General features: G+C 45.6%; 1 protein-coding gene across 2 annotated transcripts in view; it reads right to left on the bottom strand.

The window, feature by feature from the left end:
* The window catches only part of LOC130366920 (bone morphogenetic protein 7-like), a 59,052-nt gene that overhangs the window by 2,392 nt on the left and 34,788 nt on the right, over positions 1 to 21,872 (bottom strand). Inside the window, exons 6-9 of one of the 2 annotated variants that reach the window (XM_056569277.1) lie at positions 20,320 to 20,510; positions 19,363 to 19,428; positions 19,149 to 19,238; positions 18,935 to 19,009 (exon numbers count right to left, since the gene is read on the bottom strand). The gene's annotated coding sequence lies outside the window, so the exon portion shown is untranslated. Of the gene's footprint in view, positions 1 to 18,934; positions 19,106 to 19,148; positions 19,239 to 19,362; positions 19,429 to 20,319; positions 20,511 to 21,872 lie in introns of both variants that reach the window. The other variant, XM_056569278.1, reaches the window with a different exon arrangement.

The raw sequence follows: 21,872 nt of genomic DNA, 5'->3' as shown, positions 1-21,872 counted from the left end.
GGGTGGAAGGGGGGCACCCCAAACCTTCAGCTGTTGCAAAACTATAACTCCTAACACGCACATGCTTGGAGTTGTAGACCGTACATGCTTGGAGTTGTAGTTTTGAAACAGCTGTAGGCACACTGGTGGGGAACCACTGAGTTAGGAAACAGACTCTAGCTCAGGGATTCCAACCCGTGTGCCTCGAGCTGTTGCAAAACTACAACTCCCAGCATGCACTGACAGCCAAAAGGCATGCTAGGAGTTGTAGTTATGCAACAACTGGGGATGAACAGTTTGGAGACCGCTAAGTAGTGGTCTCCAAACTGTGGTCATCCAGATGTTGCAAAACAACTTTCAGCATGCACTGACTGTCTGGACATGCTGGAAATTGTAGTTTTGCAGCATCTGAAGGGCTACAGTTTGGAGACCACCATATACTGCAGCCTCCTCCACCGCCGCACTTTCCAGCATGCCTCCCCCTGCCGCCGCCGCTGATCAGATGCCGCCGGCCATGTCCACCCCCTGCCCAGACTTCAATCGGTGGGAAAAATGGGGGAAATTAACTTTAACCTCCCCGCCCCAACTGCCATTGGTCGGTCAGTCCTTAATGACCAATGGCAGGGGATAGGAGGTGGTGGGCACCCCTGCCACCTCGCTCCTATCCTTTAGAATACTCTGCACTGTCTGTAAAAGCTCTGATCCCTCTTATTTTCTGGGCGATCGGGTCACCAGTGAACAAATTTGCCCAGAGTCTCAGGTCTCAGGACCCCCCCAGGCATTTGCACGGGATGCCTGCTGATAGATATCAGCAGTCATCCCAATCTGATCACCGCCTGGCGAGCAGTGGTGATCGGAAATACAGAGGGCGTACAGATATGCCCTCCATCCTTAAGTACCAGGACGTGAGGGCGTATCTGTACGCCTTCAGTCCCCAACAGGTTAATATAATGTAGGTCCCTGCCATGCTAAAAAGTATACACTGCTCAAAAAAAAATAAAGGGAACACTAAGATAACACATGCTAGATCTGATTAAATGAAATAATCGTATGAAATACTTTAGTCTTTACATAGTTGAATGTGTTGACAACAAAAATCACACAAAAATTATGAATGGAAAACAAATTTATGAACCCATGGAGGTCTGGATATGGAGTCACACTCAAAATCAAAGTGTAAAACCACACTACAGGCTGATCCAACTTTAATGTAATTTCTATAAAACAAGTCAAAATGAGGCTCAGTAGTGTGTGTGGCCTCCATGTGCCCGTATGACCTCCCTACAACGCCTGGGCAAGCTCCTGATGAGGTGGTGGTCTCCTGAGGGATGTCCTCCCAGACCTGGACTAAAGCAACTCCTAGACAATCTGTGGTGCAATATGGCATTGGTGGATGGAGCGAGACATGATGTACCAGATGTGCTCTATCAGATTCAGGTCTGGGGAATAGGCAGGACAGTCCATAGCATCAATGCCTTCCTCTTGCAGGAACTGTTGACACACTCCAGCCACATTGTCTTGCATTAGGAGGAACCCAGGCCCAACTGCACCAGCATATGGTCTCACAAGGGGTCTGAGGATCTCATCTCTGTACCTAATGGCAGTCAGGCTACCTCTGGCAAGTACATGGAGGGCTGTGCAGCCCCCCAAAGAAATGCCACCCCACACTATTACTGACCCATCGCCAAACCAGTCATGCTGGAGGATGTTACAGGCAGCAGAACATTCTCCATGGCATCTCCAGACTATCATGTCTGTCACATGTGCTCAGTGTGAACCTCCTTTCATCTGTGAAGCGCACAGGGCACCAGTGGCAAATTTGCCAATCTTGGTGTTCTCTGGCAAATGCCAAACATCCTGCACGGTGTTGGGCTGTAAGCACAACCTCAACCTGTGAACGTCTCTCCCTCATACCACCCTCATGGGGTCAGTTTCTGACCGTTTGAGACTACACATGCACATTTGTGGCCTGCTGGAGGTCATTTTGCAGGGCTCTGGCAGTGCTCCTCCTGTTCCTCCTTGCAAAAAGGTGGAGGTAGTGGTCCTGCTGCTGGGTTGTTGCCCTCCTATGGCCTCCTCCACGTCTCCTGATGTACTGGCCTGTCTCCCAGTAGCGCCTCCATGCTCTGGACACTACGCTGACAGACACAGCAAACCTTGCCACAGCTCGCATTGATGTGCCATCCTGGATGAGCTGCACTACCTGAGCCGTCTCCGTCTCATTCTACCACTAGAGTGAAAGCACCGCCAGCATTCAAAAGTGACCAAAACATCATCCAGGAAGCATAGGAACTGAGAAGTGGTCTGTGGTTACCACCTGCAGACCCACTCCTTTATTGGGGGTGTCTTGCTAATTGCCTAGAATTTCCACCTGTTGTCTGTTCCATTTGCACAACATCATGTGAAATTGATTGTCAATCAGTTTTGCTTCCTAAGTGGACAGTGTGATTTCACAAAAGTGTGATTGACTTGGAGTCACATTGTGTTGTTTAAGTGTTCCTTTTTATTTATTTATTTTTTTGAGCAGTGTAAAACACTTCTGACCCATCAAGGCATAAATTTCTTCAGACCAGGCAAGACCTCTGAAGGTGTTCTGTGGTATCAGACACAAAGATGTTGGCAGCAGGTCATTTAAGTTCTGTCTATTTGGATGTGGGGCATCCATGGATTGACCCCTCTTCCCCAACATATCTCACACACATGCTCTAGCAGATTAAGATCTGGGGAATTGCAAGCCAAGCCAACATCTTGATGAGCTCTGTCATTTTTCATAAACTAGTTCTGAAGATTGTTTGGTGCATTATCCTGCTGATAAAGGCCACTGACAATAAGTATCATAGCACTTTTACCAACTTGTGTTTTTCTTAAAGGCTATACTGTTGTCACCTCTTCCTCAAATAAATAAATTTACATGAAACTGGCCATCCAACCAATTTATAGTGATTGCTCTGCTCCATGGTTTATTTCTGATGCTCTCATGTCCATTATAGGCACTTTGATGGTTGACAGAGGTCAGTGTGGGCTCTCTGACTGGTCTTTGCCTTTAAAATCCCATACTCAGCGAGCTGTGATGCACTGCATGTTCTGATACCTTTTATAGCCAGTATTAAAGGGGTACTCCGGTGGAAAACAAAATGTTTTCAAGTCAACTGGTGCCAGAAATGTATAAGATTTGTAAATTACTTCTATATAAAAATCTTAAAATCTTTCAGTACTTAGCTGCTGTATGCGTCAGAGGAAGTTATTTAGTGCTTTCCAGTCTGACCACAGTGCTCTCTGCTGACACTTTTTTTATTATAAAAGTACAAAACAAGTTCATTTCACTGTAACAAAATTAACAAAACTGAACATAAAAACAAATTATCCGTCTCAAAATAACAACTTAAACCTTCCTAACCGGCCAGCCCAGATAAACCAAAAAATAAATAAATAAATAAATCTTTACCTACTATAGTCCAACACACACACACCTAATGAACATAAATAAAGCTTTCTTCGCTGGGATCAAAAACTAAAAATATCCAAACTAGGAAACACAACCACACTGCCCCCCCCCCCCCCCCCCCCCAATAACTAAACAAAAATATGGCTAGCTGCCGTAACAAAAATAATCCAACTTGGATAACAAAATATATATATATATATACATATATATTTCTACACACACACACACATACATATATATATATATATATACACACATACCTTTTTTTTTTTTTTTTTCTTTCTTCCTTTTCTATATACACACACATATTTATATATATATATATATATATATATATATATATATATATATATATATATATATATATACACATATATATATATACACATATATACATACACATATATACACATATATATATATACACATATATACATACACATATATACATACACATATATACATATACATATATATATATACACATATACATATATACATATATATATATATATACACATATACATATACATATATACACATATATATATACACATATATATATATACATATATATATATATATATATATATATATATATATATATATACATACACACATATATATATATATATATATATATATATACACATACATACACACATATACATATATTATATACATATATGCACATACACTTTTTTTTTAACCTCCCCCTACACATGCACACACACACACACATGCACACACACACACACACACACACACACACACCCACAAACAAAAACTAATCCACACTGGGACACAAACATAAACATAGTGATATAGTATAGTAACTCTATACTATAATAATTGAAAACTGGTCCGACTGCCTTTCTCTCAAATTAATTATGACATCATACAAATAATTAAAATAAAATAAATAAGATACATTTTATACATAAAACCATACAGAATATACATAAACAACTCAATAAGACAGAAAAACAACCTATACTAAACTATCCCATCACCCACCACCCCCTCTGGACATGGGTCAGAGTCCATAGGTCACAGTTTTTATCCACAACTGACCCATACCAGACCCCCAAAAAAGTACCCACTGCAACAGTCCAGTCCTGGGTACACACCACCACCACCCCCCAAAAAAAAACCCACCCAACCTAAAATACACCCCTACCCACCTAATGTAAACAGAACAATATATACATACTCTACAACAAAGCAATATTAACAGTACAATACACCAAAACCACAAGGCCCAAGTTTGGTTGCCTGCAAGCCCTTTACAATCCATCCATAGAAAATAAAACAAAAGGCTAAGGTGACATGCATAGCCCCCCACCAGGAAGAAGGATGGCAATCCTGATAAAATGAAATTTAAATTCCTCTCCCTATCAACCTCTAACCCTTCATGAAACTGACCCTATACTCACCCTAAGATATATACACTATCCCTGGCCAAAATAAGGTACTTCACGTTAAGGGTCTAGTACCTAAGGCACATCAAAAGAAAAACCTCTCCATAGGAGAGAAGCCCTACTGGTACCAAGACTGCCCTACTCCAAAGACCTGATCTTCCCGAGGTCACCGGTGATATTCCTACAGACCTCCACCTCGGAGAGGATTTTCTGTTGGGATCGACACTAAACACTGTGCACTCCACGTGTGGTACCTAACCACTAAACTAACTAAGAATAAAGTGCCCCGGTCTCGGCCACCCAGGGACCTGAATGCCCCATAAGCCCACTCCGGATAGGTAAGGCCGGCAAGTTGACTCCAGCCGATGGAAGCGCCCACCCGGTTGTAAACCCCTATATTAAAAGGGACAATGAAGCAGGAAGTGGTCCATGCTTTCCAGCGTGTCCCCGCACTCTTCTCGGGGACATCCCCGGTCATCAGAGTTCCTACACTTCAGGTTGTCCCTTACATAAAGCTTCCCCTGAAAGCAGCGCCAGGCCAAGTCCCAAAACTTCTGGGGGATCCTTTTCATGTTCAAAAGATACAAACCCACCCTCAGATCCCGACCTGGGCAGTCCCTGAGCGCCAGAGGCCTCTGGAAGTGGGTCAACAGAACCCGTTTGTCAAGGAACTGCCTTGACTGGGTCCTGATCTCCCACACTCCCAGACCCCACCGACGTATCGCCTTCAGAGTCGGGGTAGCGTAAGCCATAAGATATCCATGGGGTGTACGGAGGTCCTTCCATTCCTGGAAGAAAGTCCGAAACCATTCCCTGCAGGAGAGTACCCACGGAGAAGCCCTCTCTGACCAGAGGTTTGCGATGTTAGCTTTCAAGAAGGTGTTCGTAAAGAACACCACAGGGTTTACCATAGATAAACCCCCTAGTCTCCTCGTGCGGTACGTAACCTCCCTCTTGACTAGGTTCCTCCTGTTCCCCCATAACAGTTGGAAAAACAGGCTGTAGATCCTAGTGTAATAAGCCTCTGGCAAGATACAGATGCTGCCCAGATAGATAAACAAGGGGAGCAGGTACGATTTGATCAGGTGTACCCTTTCCCTGAGGGTCATAGACCAACCCTTCCACTGGTCCACCTTCTGAGCGGCATCCTGGAGCTTACCATCCCAGTTTTTGGTGGGATAATCATCCTGGCCGAATGTGATGCCTAAGACTTTTGCTGATTCTTGGGGCCCTGGAAGGGTGTCCGGGAGATCAAACGTGGGATCCCCCCCCTCCCAGCCAGAGACTCTCACACTTATCCCGGTTGATCTTAGACCCGGATGCCTCCGAGTAGCGGTCCACCTCCGACATCACCACATCGACCTCCTCTATCGAGGAGACGAAAATAGTGACATCGTCAGCATATGCCACCACTCTCAGGGTGACATCCAGCTCCGCCAGACTCATCCCGACTCCCGCCAACGGCCCACAATCTACCCTCCGGACGGGCTCAAAGGACAACCCTGACGGACTCCGGACCCCACCTCAAAAGAGCGGCCAGACCAACCGTTCACCAGCAGGAAACTCTCTGCCCCGCATACAAGTTCTTAAGCCAATTAACAAAAGTACTCGGTAAGCCATATCTCAGGAGGACGGACCAGAGGTACTCGTGGTTCACCCGATCAAATGCCTTGGCCTGATCCAGGGACAGCAAGTACCCCTTCCAGAAACCCGCACTACTCCGCTCCACTGCCTCCCTGACACTAAGGACAGCACTTAAGGTGCTTCGGCCTGGAACAGAGCAGTGCTGAGTCCCTGAAAGGAGCCGGGGTGCAAACTTCACCAGCCGATTAAACAGTATCTTGGCCAGAAGCTTCCTGCCCGTATTGAGAAGAGCTATGGGCCTCCAATTCTCAATTCGGCTGGGATCTTTACCCTTTGAGAGAAGAATCAGGGCTGACCTCCTCATTGACTTTGGTAGAGTGCCCGAGGAGAGACACTCATTGAATACCTCAGTCAAGAGGGGAGCTAAAGACTCCTTAAAGGTCCTGTACCACTCGGATGTTAAGCCATCCGGACCTGGCGACTTCTTAGGGGCGAGCCCCTCGATCGCCAGTCTCACTTCCTCTTCCCTGATTTCTTCTGCCAAAGCATCAAGAGAGGGGTCTACCCCTGGCTCAGGAATGGTTTCAGCCAGGAAAGCCGACATCCTTTCTCGATCTAGATCCTTCCTTCCCAAGAGGTGCGAGTAGAAGGATCTGACGACCTCCAAGATCCCTGATCTGGACCGATTCAGAGATCCCGTACTATAAATCAGTCCTGAAATGACTTTACTACTCACTGACATCTTACAGTTTCTGTAAGGGTTAGGTGAACGGTACTTCCCGAAATCCCTCTCAAAAACCAAAGATGCGTGCCTATCGTACTGACACCCCATCAGCAAGGATTTCACTCTGGAGATATCCTCTCGGCTACCTCCAGTCGAGATGAGAAGCTCGAGTTTCCTCCTCAGACCCTGATACAGGCGATACCTGTTCAGGGACCTGAGGCTCGAGAGCTGGCGGAAGAACCCCGCAACCCGCTTCTTGAATATCTCCCACCACTCCAGCTTATTACTACAAAGATCCAGTAAAGGTACCTGACTCTGAAGAAAATCCTCAAAGGACTGTCTTACCTCCGCTTCCTCCAGGAGGGACGAATTCAGCTTCCAATAACCTTTTCCCATCCAGGGGGTCTCTGAAACATTCAGGGAAAACAAAATCATAAAGTGATCGGAGAACTCCACCTCAACCACGGACACAGCGGAAGAGACGGCTTCCTCCTTCAAATAAAACCTATCTATTCTAGACCTGCGACTACCTTGATGATAGGTGAAACCCGCGTGGCCCGAGGGGCTCTGGATGTGGGCATCCTCTAGGCGAGCTTCTCTAGCTATGCTAATCAGTGCCACACTATCGCAAGTCAGCGGACCATTGGAACCTCTCCTATCTTGGGACCTCGTGACATTATTGAAGTCCCCTCCAAAGATCACCTGCCGACTCGTAAAAAGAAAGGGCTTAATCCTCATAGAGAGATCTTTACGGCCCTGCTTAGTTTGCGGGGCGTAGATGTTAATGAGTCGGAGCTCCTGTCCCTTCATGAAGACATCTAAGATCAGGCACCTCCCCATTTCTAATTCAATAACCCGTCGGCATTCAACAGGAGCGGTAAAAAGGACCGCCACCCCACTATACGGCTCAGCCGCAAGAGACCAGTGGGAGGGCCCACGCCTCCACCTCTCTTCTGGCTTTTACCAGAGAGGCAAGATCTGACAACCTGGTCTCCTGTAAAAAGAAAATGTCGGCTTCAACACGGCCGAGAAAATCAAAGGCTGCAAATCTAGCCGTATCCGACTTTATGCTGGCACAATTAATAGATGCCAGCGTCAATGGGGTGAGTGCCGCCATACAGGGTGATTGAATTAGATGGCCTCACCCTTTATTTCTTTTTCCCCTTCTTTTTAGCCCCCTCATCCCCCGAAGACGACGAAAGGGCAGGACCACTCTTACATCTTTTTTTAGACTAAGATTGGTCCATAAGGTCCCCGTGTCCGTCCGGCCCCGGTCTAGCCCTGCCCTCTGAGGAAGGTGCCTCGACAGGACAGGGCCCAGTTCCCCCCAGAGGCTCTTTTTCTCCGAGGCACCCCGCCCTCACCTTCCCCCTCCAAGGAGGGGGAGGAGATGGTATCGAGGACGAGGTACCGGTTTGACAGGTCAATCAGAGTGGGGGCAGCCAGGCTTCCGCTTTGGACCTGGCCCGTAGTACCAGGAGCTTCAGAGGGCTCTGACCTCTTCTTTCTCCCTTTCCTTTTGCCCTTTTCTTTCTTTTTGGGCCTCACCCCACTCTCCTCATCCACACTTTCATAGTGGGAGGAATCGGAAGGGTCGGCCATATTGCTTTCCTCTCTGTGAAGTCTCCTGATCTCCTCATCCAGCACATTCTCCACCAGGGCTTCAGCAGTTACAGGGCCAGCTTCAGGAGCAGGGACTGAAGCTACCCCAGCCACCTGGGCACTCTCCAGCTCCCTACTCCTTCTACGATTTTCCTCCCGCCTTAGTTTGGCAGGGCCCTTTTTCCTCCTCACTAGCCCTGTTGCGCCCCCATCCCTGCCCGTGCCCTCCCCAGCCGAGGCAACTTCACAGCTCTCCTCAGCTGGAGCGGCCGCTGCATGGGCGAAGGCGCTAGGACAATGGCTGAAAGGGTGTCTGAGGACACCACACAGGTGGCACCGGATCTGCCGACAGGATGCGGCCAGATGACCCACCCCACCACACAAAGCGCAGACCTGCACAGTACAGGCTGCGCTAAAGTGGGTGGGGCTGCCACACCTGTGACAGACCTTAGACTGCCCCTGGTAGAAGACCTGGATCCTATCACGTCCAAGGAAGGCGGCTGACGGAATGTGGGCAACCGTACTCCCTGAACGCTTGAGTTTGACGGAAAACGTCCAGGCCCCGGACCAGATCCCGTGCTCATCCAAGTTTTTCTTGGGCATGTCCGTCACATCCCCATACCGTCCGAGCCAGGTCATGATATCATAACAAGAAAGTGACTCATTACGGGTCAAAACGGTCACCTTCTTGACAGCATTCTGATGGGAAATCGCCTTTACGGCGAACTCCCGCCAGCCGGGCTCGTTTTTTGCCACTTCGTAGTTTGACCAGAAGAGTTCGAGACCCTCTGGCCGAACGAAACTGACATCAAACTGAGACGAACCGTAGGGGTGGATCAGGGCAAAGATGTCACATGCCCTGAATTCCATCTGGAGGAGGAGCTCAACCACTTTAGCACGAGGCGGGCACGCATCCTCGCCCCTCCAAATCAGACGGTCCACATTCCTACGGTTATTGTCCTGCCCGGTTGTCGGGAGGGACCAGACCACCTCCCCATTCCGCTCTCGGAAAGCCCCCAAACCGTGCCTCTCTATCCAGAAAGACAGGTCGACCTCACCCCTCCCCTCTACCTGGATCGACCTGTCGCCCCTACGCAGAGCCTCCAGGAGGCGCTGTTGCAAGTGGCCTCCAGAGCCGGCCGGAGACGGGGACCCCCCTGAACCCCCGGCAGCAACATTAGCATAACTTCTAGGAGCAGTCACTACCGGGGTGGCAGCCGGACCAGACCCAGACCCATCAGTACAGCCACTCACACCACTACTCCCATCTTTATTCCCATCCATACCACTACTACTCCCACCATCATTCACTCCACTTACACTCCTCACATCCACAGCTCTACTACACTCAGCATTCTCACATCCTCCACTCTTTTCCTGCCTAATGGATTCTGGGCTGGCTGGGACCTGTAGTACTGCTGGTCTTATTATGGTTTTCTGTGCTGGGGTCGATGCTGCTGCTGCCGGGGTCGACACTGATGACTCCTCCTCCATATGCGATGACACCTCCTGAGTCTGGGGCTGCCCCTCAAAGCGCACCCCAGCTCCTCCCACAGCGCCATCGCTTGGTTTGCCTAACCACACAGGCTCTGCAGGGGATATCGGTGCCCGGACACTCCCCCCCCCCCCTCACAGAGGAGTGCCCCGCAGCACCCACAGAACACACAGTACTCGGGGGACCGCCCCCCGAGCACACAGACACTCCGCTCTCCGCCACCGGTGCCCGGACACTCCCCCCCCCCCTCACAGGGGAGTGCCCCGCAGCGCCGGTAATGCCCACAGTTCTCGGGGAACCGCCCCCCCGAGCACACAGCAGCAAAACTCGCCTCTGGCACTGGGACACGCCCCCGCGACCCTGGGGCGGCCCTGCAGTGCCAGAGCTGCCCACCATGAGCCCATCCTTCCCCTCCCTACCGGCAGGATGGGTGTGCTTTACAGCTATTGCGTCCGCAGCCTTTTCTGACGCCATGCTGTACCCCCCATGCTGGCTCCGTTCCACTACAGAAACGGAGTCTGGCAGTCTGGGGGGCCCAGCAGCCTGAACCAGCTTTGCAGCTGGCCCTGACTGCTGGAAAAGGACAAACATGTACTTTACTGTCTTCTGAGTCTTCTGCTTCTTACGCTTTACTGCCACATCATCGCACTGGTCATCTCCAAAGGTAAAGTTCTGGAGGTGGGCTGGGGACTCCTGCATAACAATCGCCCTCAGTAATCCCCCAGCCTCACTCTCCAGTTCATCCTCCTCGCTCTCACTTAATGGAAGCGCCACCTGGGCTGGCTCTATGTAGCTGTCCTGGGTGTTATAGGGAGTAGCTACAGGCAAGGCATCCATTTCCACCACTTGTGCTCTCTCTCCCACATTCTCCTCCTCCTTCTTCTTTATGCCTTCACCATCCACACTTTCTTCACCGCCACTACTCTCCCCATCATCCACCTCCACCTTACCTGGGGATTTCATGGCGGCAAACCGGTTGTTGTTCTGAAGCTTCTCCTTGAAGAGACCGCTCCCCTCCAAGATCTCTGCTCTCCTCTCCTCCAGCTGCACAATCTCAGCCTTCAGTGCTGAGATCTTTCTTCTTAGCTCTGGTCTGCTCTTTTTGGGCGCAGTGTTCACCAGATTCTGAGCCCCTTGCAGATCTTGTCTGGCCAACTTCAGCTCCTTGCCGCAGCGATCATATTCAGCAAACCGCGCGGCCATGCGGGAGCAGTAGGTGGCGCTGGACTCCTTGGGCCCTCTCTCTGCCCACAACTCCACACTTCTCCTTCTTGCTTTTCTTTCACCAGTCCTCTGGCTGGCAACAGTTGCCGGGGGTGCAGAGCCTGCATTGCTGCAGACTCTGCCAGATCTTCTCCCCCCGGCCGGAATGGCTGTTGCTGTTTGCTCTCCACCCCCCGCCAGCCTTGAAGAATGGGAGGTGGAGGCCAGGGATGCCATGCAGGGAGGCTCTCCCAAGGAGGCTGCCACACTCCTGGGGAGGCTGATGAAACACCTGCTCTGGTCTGCTGGAAGTCTCTGGAGCACACACAAAGAGACACACCCGAATGAGCTGCACACTGAACTGCTCTGAACTACAGGAAGTGCTCTGTGCTGACACCTCTGTCTGTGTAATGAATTGTCCAGAGTAAAAGCAAATCCTCTCCTGCTCTGGACAGAGGTGTCAGCAGAGAGCATTGTGGTCAGTCAGGAAATAACTACACAACTTCCTCTGAAGCATACAGCAGCTGATAAGTACTGGAAGGATTAAGATTTTTGAATAGAAGTAATTTACAAATCTGTTGATTTGAAAACATTTGTTTTTCCACTGGAGTACCCCTTTAACCTTTTCAGCAGTTGACCAAACAGTGAGCCTTCTATCTTCACAAGCATCAATAAGCCTTAGGCATCCATGACCAACTTTAGGTAGGTCTCAGCCAGGTATCTAGCCATTACAATTGGTCCTTGAGTTCCTCAAATCCGAGAATCTGTCAAGCATGGGCAGAGTTGCTGACAGTTACATTGCTTATGTGGATTTTATTGTTCCTGTTGCTCTCTATCTTTTCTAACCTATTTATCTGTATAAAGGAAAACAAACATATTGAGACATATTATACATAGCAAAAACAAACATACTAAAATATATCATCATCTGCTCTAGTGTATAAGCAGCAGTATACATGTTAAACATACTTCCACTGTTTTTTTTGTAGGCAAAAAGGACACTAACACTAATTTCACGATGATCAGCCGCTACAGTGAAGTCCTGTTATCTACTGTACTACAACAACTGAACTAAAAAAAATTGTAAAGTAAAAATAAAAACTGGCAGTGGCAGTAGGGGATTAAACCGTAAGATAGTAGTTAAAATGGAGGAGGGAATAAGTATACAGCTGGAATGTGTTCTGTAGAACTTTTGTTGAAATATAGTAGGGGAAATTTATCAAAACCTGTCTGGAGGAAAAGTTGCCCATAGCAACCAATTGATTCTTTCATTTTTGAAAAGGCCTCTGAAAAAATGAAAAAAGCAATCTAATTGGGTTTTGATAAATCTCCCCCAATATTTTTGTTGATATGTGAACTGAGATAAATGAATAATGGGTACAGGTAGTAGAAAAATAGATCAGCTCACCACAATCTTCTTATGGAACAGACATCACATCATAGGATCCGGAAGCACGGAACAAAGGAGCCGCTTCTCCTCGTGGTAACAGAAATGAAGAAATATGTAGATCCAGCTCCTGATGGAGAAAAAAATGGCATGAAACTTAACATTTAATAAACCATATTAAAAACTGGTAGCCACATCAGTGGCGAGTGGCATGTCACTTAATAAAAACGAGTGGAATGCCGACACGTTTCGAGCTTGTGCCTAGAGCGCAAGCTCAAAACGCGTCGGCGTTCCACTCATTTTTATTAAGTGACCTGTCACCCGCCACTGAAGTGGCTACCAGTTTTTTTTAATATGGTTTATTAAACGTTAAATTTTATTCTATTTTTTCTCCATCGAGAGCTGGATCTACATATTTCTTCATGAATGAATAATGTTGGAATACTGATATAAAGCAGATAATATTGCCTTTGTGCTGCTTTATACTGACATTTAGCCATGGACAGAATTGTTGTATATATATTTTAAGAATAAAAAGGGATAACATTTATGTGGATTTTGTACTTAAGTTATGGCACACAAATGTTTGTAAGATTCCCCCTCCAGCTTTTGCCAAAGTCAACAATTTTGTAGCGAGAGTGATCACCCTTCCAGCTCCACATGAATATGCATAAAATATACCAACAATTCCTTAGCCTTCAATTCCCAGTTAAGCGAGTTGGTTCTCACCATTAGCCCTCTCTATCCCTCTATTTGATGCATTGCTCACAATTCTTTGTCACAAAACAAGAAAAAAAAAATAGCGAGATTGCTGGGGGAAAAGTGCATTGTTCAAATAAAAGTCTGCCAAGCAAACTAGAGCGTGATCCCCAAGAACATTATCCGGGCTTCAGCACTTTTTGTGCCAGTGGATTTTCACATTAGCATCTGTTGCCTTGAACTGCAAATGTGATGCCGTAGCCACAATACTGCCTTTATGACAAAGCTGAAAACATCAACATCTGTTCACACATCTTTGGGAGGAGGCCTTATCACACCACTAATCTTTAGGCTTGGAAATGTCCTGCATTAAGCAGCAATGTATTTGAACATTGCATCTCATTAAAAATACACTCCTTTTCAGTTCAGATCTAATGTATGTTCTTATGTTGCTCTTTTTTTTGATCTCCCGTTTCGCTTAACCTGTTCTAAGGAGTAAAAGGAAGTAAGGACTAAAATAAACATCTAGTGCTAAAATGTTAGGATTATGTAATGTTTCAGATGAAATTTTTGCAATCTAGTATCTCAATTAGAGATAAGCGAGCATTATATTTATAAAATAAAAAAAAAATGCATAGGGTTCCCCGTATTTTTATTCTCAGCCAGATACCAACCAAGCAGCAGCCTGACGTTACCAGGTTGGGCGAGGACCATTGTTACTGGCCCTCCCCAGCCTAAATAAATATAATCAGCCCGTTACCGCCTAGGCCCAGGAGCACCATTTTTGATGCTCCGGGCCTGTTGGCACCAGCTCTTCCTGGCATACGTGTGGCGTTGGGTACAGGGGTAATATTTGGGGGTTCGTGCAAGCTGTTTTAGGGGCTAATGCTAAGCCCCAGCTTAGTAATGGATTCCGCTAAGACGGCATGCATAGCGCACAGCTCAGCAGGGGGTTAAGTGATCCAGCAATGTGTATACTGTATACCAGCGATTCCCAACCCCCGGTGTGCCGTTCGGCACTGCCCGGGGTGACGCAGGATTTTGCAGTGGATTTTTATGTCCCGCCCCAGCCTGCGCGCCTGTGACTCACGGTTCCGCAGGGGGAAGGGAAGCCTGCATGCGTACTGCGCACACAGCATCTCTTGGCATCCCCCAGTGGGGCAGTAAGCCAAAAAAATGGTGCCCTGCTACACCGAAAGGGGGAAGATGCTGTGGAACTGTAAACTGCGCCCTGCGACGGCTTGCTTAAGGTACTGTATCCTTTCCCCCCCGTTACCCCCCCTTCTCCATCACCCATTTCCCCCGTCACCCATTCCCTCCTCCGTCATTCATGCCTGTCTTGTCCACCCCCTGTCCATCCGTCACCCATGTTCACCTGCCCTGTCCACCCCCCAGTCTACCCAGTCACCCATGTCCACCCCCCTATCCCTTTGTCACCCCTGTTCACCCCTCTGTTACCACCTTGTAATGCCTGTTAAACCTGTCACCCCCTATGCCCCCTTCACCCATGTTCACTCTTCTACACCCTTCTGTCACCCCCTACACCCCCTGTCACCAATGTACGCTCCTCTACACCCCTATGCCCCCGGTCACTTATGTACACTCTTCTACACCCATGGATACTCCTCTACACCCTTCTGCCACCCATATACACCCCTCTACACTCCCCTGTCACCCATGTATGCTCTTCTACACCTCTCTGTCACCCATGTACACCCCTTTGTCACCCCCTACGCCCCTCTGTCACCCCATACACCCCTCTGTCACCCATGTACACTCCTCTACATCCCACTGTCACCCATGGAAAAAAGTGCAGAGCCTAATAGGTTTGTTTTGCAGGTTTAATGGTGAAGAATTGTGGCTGGAAGAAATTGTCATGATGGCCCAATCCAGATGGAGAAGAAAAGGAAACAATGCCAATTAGAGAAGACGTCATTTGTGAGTTGCTGTCTAAAGCAGCACTGTAATCTAAATACCCACAGATAGCCGGTAATTACTCACCGGTAATTCTGTTTTCACAAGCCATGACAGCATCACCTGAGAGAGGGACTCCGCCCCTAGGGACATGAAACCTCGGAGAATAAAAGGAAGTCCTCTCCTCTCCATCCTCAGTGAGTTACAGAGACCTAGAAGAGCCTTCCTACTTAGTAATAACAGTCATGACAATAAATAATAATAACTGAACAAGGAAATATATATACACACACACACATATATATACACACACACACACACACACACGCGCTACACCCAAGTGATCTAAACAACTGTGAAATACACTATTTGGAAAGACAAGAGGGTGGGAATGCAGCGATGCTGTCATGGCTCGTGAAAACAGAATTACCGGCTTTTCCCATGATCACTGCATCTAAAGTGAAAGTAAACTTTGCCGGTTAACTCAGTGGAGCTGTTCGGGACCGCCGCGATGAAATCGTGGTGTCCCGAACAGCTTGCAGGACAGCAGGAGGTTCCTTACCTGCCTCCTCGCTGTCCGATTGCCGAATTACTGCTCCGTGCCTGAGATCCAGGCAGGAGCAGTCGAGCGGTGATAGCATGATCAATGCCAGGCTATTGCCTGGCAGTGATTAGTGTAGAAGATCAGTGCGATCAAAAAGTCCAATCAAAACAAAAATTATACTGATAAAATAGTCAGATCACGACGCAAAAAATGAGCCCTCATACATTCCCATATGCGGAAAAAAATAAAATTATAGGAGTCAGAAGAGGACATTTTTAAACATATACATTTTCCTGCATGTAATTATGATTTTTTCCACAAATACGACAAAATCATACCTAAATAAGTAGGGTATCATTTTCACCGCATGGATTTGCAGAAGAGAAAATGTAAATTTTTACTGGAAAATGCACTGCGTAGAAATGGAAGCCCCCAAAAGTTACAAAATGGCCTATTTTCTTCAATTTTGTCGCACAATAATTTTTTTTCCGTTTCGACGTGGATTTTTGGGTAAAATGACTATTGTCACAGCAAAGTAGAATTGGTGGTGAAAAAAAAATAAGCCATAATATGGATTTTTAGATGCAAAATTCAAAGTGTTATGACTTTTAGAAGGTGATGAGGAAAAAATGAAAATGCAAAAACGGAATACACCATGTGTCATTAAGGAGTTAAACCTCTCTGTGTCCAGTGATGTGACTAGAGCTTTTTATTTTTTTGTAACAATCCTAATGTAGTAATCAATTATCATAAAAAATGACATGTGCCGCAAAGAATATTTATAAAATTTTTCATGGGGGGGGGGGGGGGGGGAAATTTCAGATCAATGGATTTATGCCTAAACATTGTCTAAAAGTATTTGAAGGTAGCAAAATATTGAGTGGAGCCCCACTGGGGCAGATATATCAATAGATTTACACCAGTATGGTTGTAGTACATTGAAAAACTGTGTCATTCTGGTAGCACACCAGTCACAAAGAACCAGTGCCACTTGTTCCGGCTCATATACCATAAGTGCGAAGGAAATATCCGGTGATGATCGGTGTTGAGCTCCCATCATTTGTCAAAGGGTTGTGACTCAGGCCAGGGCTACATTACAACTTTTTATACCACTACTGATTGATTTTAACCGTTAAGCTACAGCAAAGAAAGTTGTCTTTTTTAGTTATCCAATCAAAAAGAACATACCAGTGGCACCGATAACAACAGCCCTCAGAGACCACGAGATGGATATACTCACATAAGGCAGGAAACCAGATTATAACCAACATGGCGGTGCTAGGACAATTAAACAAAAGTCAGCAAAATGAAAACTATAGAAAAGGACAGGCATCCTGCACTCACCGCATACGTTCTGGTTATTCAGCTCCCATCTCAGGTCATTCCTCTGGTAAGGATCTCAAGACGGCATGGGGCCCTCATGGGAGCTGAATAACCAGAACTTACGCGGTGAGTGCAGGACGCCTGTCCTTTTCTATAGTTTTATTTTGCAGCTATTTTCACATAAAAAAAAATAAAAATCTACACAGTTTTCTTCAAGCTGGAAATACTGGGCATAAAAAAAAATTAAAAATAAATAAATAAAACACACACACACCACAACAACCACAACAACCCCACCACCACCACCACTTTTTTTTAGCAAAGTTGGCAGCAAAAAATGACAGGGTCTCTCAAACTTACAGCAATGAGAATTATGGCTGTAAAAGAAGTGTGTGTATTAACTCTTCAGGACGTCAGGCATATGCATATGCCCTGCATCTCGAGTCCTTAAGGACGTGGGGTGTATGCATACGCCCATGGGAATTCCGGTCCCTGCCGCTAGCTGGTTGGGGACCGGACCGGGATGCCTGCTGAAATCATTCAGCAGGCACCCCAGCACATCGCCCAGGGGGGTCCTGGACCCCCCCCCCCCCCCCCTCCCCATGTCGGTGATCACAGAAAATCGCATGTCAATTCAGACATGCAATTTTCTGCTATTCCAGGCTGATCGGTCTCTGGTGACCGGATCACCCAGAAAATAGGGATGATCGGAGCTGTCAGTGACAGTGAAAGTGAAGTGACAAATGAAAGTGAAGTGATCTTTACTGTGGCAACCACTAGGAAGGCCAAATTGCAACTCCCAGCATGCCCAGACAGCCAAAGGCTGTCTGGGCATGCTGGGAGTTGTAGTTTTGCAACATCTGGAGGGTCACAGTTTGGAGGCCACTGTTACAGTGGTGCCCATACGGTAGCCCTCCAGATGTTGCCAAACTACAACTCTCAGCATGCCTAGACTGCCCAGGCATACTGGGAGTTGTAGTTCTGTAACATCTGTCCTTTAAGATTTAGCAATTTTCATGAAATTTTTGAAAATTGCTGCTCTACTTTGAAGCCCTCTAATTTTTTCAAAAAGCAAAACTATGTCCATTTTATGATGCCAACATAAAGTGGACATATTGTATTTGTGAAAAAAAAATTATTGGGAATATCCAATTTTCCTTACAATTAGAGAGCTTCAAAGTTAGAAAAATGCTAAAATTTTCAAAATTTACATGACATTTTGGGATTTTTCACCAAAAAAAAGGATGCAAGTAACACTGAAAATTTACCACCAAAATAAAGTAGAATATGGCACGAAAAAACACTCAGAATCAGAATATTCGGTAAAAGCGTTTGAGTTAATTTGTAAAGCGACAGTATTGCGAAAAAGGGCTGCGTCCTTAAAGAGTTAATGGCTATTTAACTAGTAAAAGGCATAAACATTTTACAGTTAAAAAAAAAAAAAAAAGTGTGAACATGGCCTTAGAAAACAATGCCAAGTCCAAACAGAACTCAACTGTGGTCAGTACTAGCTAGGAATAAAGCTTGCACATTTTCCAATTAACAAAAACAATTATTATGAGAATCCTCAGGGAGATGTGGATACAATATACCAATAGAATACATTGCACTTACATTTGAGTTCAAGCTGCTGTAGTGCTGAGGGTGAGACGTCTCCAGGAATATGGACTCCTTCTGGCTGCTGATAGTCTGCAGAAAGAAGCTACATGTCTTGGCTACTTCACAAGCAAATCCTCTGAATTAGAATACAATTGAATTCAATCCTTCCTAGGTGAGTCTTCACACCTGAAGATTCTAAAGAATGTATTAGCTTGATTGGCTTAGATACCTGATGGGATAACAGACATGGATGAGACCATGCAGAGGGCCACTGGAACATGGGACATACAGAAGACACATGTAGAGGTTTGTTTTGAAGCTTTGAAAAAAAAAATAGGGAAACAACACTAAATTAGATTATTAAACCATGTCCTGAATGTGGTTATGGGACCTGATCTGCAAGTTAAGATGGAGCAGTAGGGTGTGGGGCAGCATAGACACACCTCTCCTAGTAAACCCAAACACCTTACTCTTCTCATTCAAACAATGGGGTGATGTCTCATTTACATCTGAAATGACAAAACCAAAAAGAAACAGGTTTTACATTTACAAGCAGCAGTACCAGACCGCATGGCAATTTTTAAAGGTATTCATGAGTTGTTTTTTATTATTTGCAAAACATTTCAAAATTGTGGCAAAACCCTCCGATTTTACAATAACGTCTGCAGCTCTGAGGGGGAGATTTATCAAGCTTTTCCCATAATTTTTTGGCTGTAAAAAGGCACAATTTTGTGTAATTCTGTGATTTTGCACAATGTTTTTGTGTCTTTTTGACGTTTTTTGAAAAAACTGGCGATGGGTTGCAGAGCTGTGCAGTTGAACATGCAGTGGACAGTATTATTAATTGCGCCTTTGTTAAAAAATCACAACATTTTTGTGCAAACTTAAAAAAAAAAAAAAAAAAAAAAAAATTGCAAATGTAGACCATGACCAACTTGTCTTAGGCTAAGTTTCAACTGGCGCCAGAAAAAACGTCAGTGCAGTTTCCTGCGTCTGACTTTTTTCTGGTGTTTTTGCATTTGAGGGGAAATGGCTTTTTTTTCAAAATTTGTTGGGTAAATGAAAAAAAAAATGCAGTAGTGATGGGAAAAATGTTTAACAAAATTATTTTTTAACAATTTTTATTAATGTTTAATAAAGTGTGTTTCACTTTTTTTTTAGGTAGTACTACTACTCCCACCATGGAACACACTGTTCCATGATGGGAATAGTAGTACCTGTACTATTAGACCTATCACCCTGGGTGTCACTTCTGACACCCGATGCGATCATCCATAGTATAGCAGAGATGCAGAGTGGCTCTATACAGCGCTTGCATCTCTGCACTATACTCCAGGCTGGCCAGTGATGTGAGAAGAAATACAATCACTACCAAAGAAAAAGAAGAACTGAGCACTCACCCGGTTTTAATATACAGCTGATCACCAATGGGGCATACGTCTTCGGCAGGGAGGCGGTGGATGGAACAGGGGGAGCTCAGATGCCGGCCACGGACAGTATCATGCCAAACGGCGCTTTGTCAGGGCGTACACACGTCATCACGTTGCTCCATGTATTTAACCAACTCTGTGGAAAAGAACTCATCATGTGCCTAAAGTAAAAAAGTGGGTTAAAAACTATGTAGAAAAACGCTCGTGAATATAAACTGATGGGGATAGAGTAACTTGCAACAGAGCTCCAAGCTCATTATTATCATTCAGCCCTATAGGGCTTCTTTCATTTCTCAGAGGCCTTTTCAAAAATGAAAGAAGGAATCTGATTGGTTGCTATGGGCAACTTTTCCTCTGGACAGGTTTTATAAATCTCCCCCTTAGAATCCACCTGGATTCTTTCAGGTGTAGTGTTTGGTGTTTGTTCTTCCCCTTCGTTGCGGTGTTCACTTTTCCCAAAGCCGCTAATTTCACTTGTTTGTAATTATTCTTATGGAAGTTTTGTATATGATTTATTAATGTTGCTGAACCTTTTCCTGTAATGAAAGATCTCATATGCTCCCGTTTGCGGTGGAACAAGCGGCGTATGGTTTTTCCTATATAGTATCATCCGCACAGGCAAATGATACAACAAATGACCATTTTTGACCTACATGTTACGAATTGTTTCACCTTTTATAGTATGTCCACCCAGCTTGAATTCCTTCTTTTTCAGATTAGCATCGCAGTATGCGCATGAGCCGCACACGTAATTTCCCCTCATGCTCTCATTTTCAAGCCAGGTAGTTTTTCAATGATGTTCTTTTTCTTTTCCTTTCAGATAATCGCTTAGGCTAGGTTCAGACTACGGAATTTCCGCCTGCAATTCCGCTATGAAATTGCAGGCGGAAATTCCGCTTGCTAAAATGTATAGTGTATTGAAGGGTTTTCCGTTTACAAATTCACACTTCAGAATTTTTGAAGCGGAATTTGTGAACGGAAAATCTGCTTGGAAATTTCCGCCTGAAGAAAGGCGTTGCTCTTTCTTCAGGCGGAAATCCGCGAGGAACACATTGCATTCTATTGGAGACTGTAGATCTTTTATTAAAATTTCAAACATAACAATAAAAAATTACAAAACATAAACATATCATATCCGACAGAACATATCAATATAACGATCATAAAACCAACACCATAGCATAAAATACAACACCGGTCCACCCCACACTCATTCCTGCACACAAACAAATATATACAATATTTACAAAAGACATATTCCTATAATACCCATAATACCCATACCATACTAATAAACTATATACACTAATATACACTAATGCTAAATGTGAATTTCCTGGCCCAGTTGCAATACCAAAAACCCAATACCAGTAATATACTAAAAAGAATAACGACAACAACAATAATAATATATACAAAATAATAAAAACCAACACAAACAAAATAACACCACTTTTTTTTTTTTTTTTTTGGAGACTGTAGTATCCCCGCGATCCTAGTGCCGACTGATTCAGTCAGCACTG

The sequence above is a fragment of the Hyla sarda genome, chromosome 4 (genome assembly GCF_029499605.1).
Source record: "Hyla sarda isolate aHylSar1 chromosome 4, aHylSar1.hap1, whole genome shotgun sequence".
Lineage (NCBI taxonomy): Eukaryota > Metazoa > Chordata > Amphibia > Anura > Hylidae > Hyla > Hyla sarda.
The sequence above is the reverse complement of the archived record's forward strand: the minus strand, read 5'-3'. Positions and strand labels throughout refer to the sequence as shown.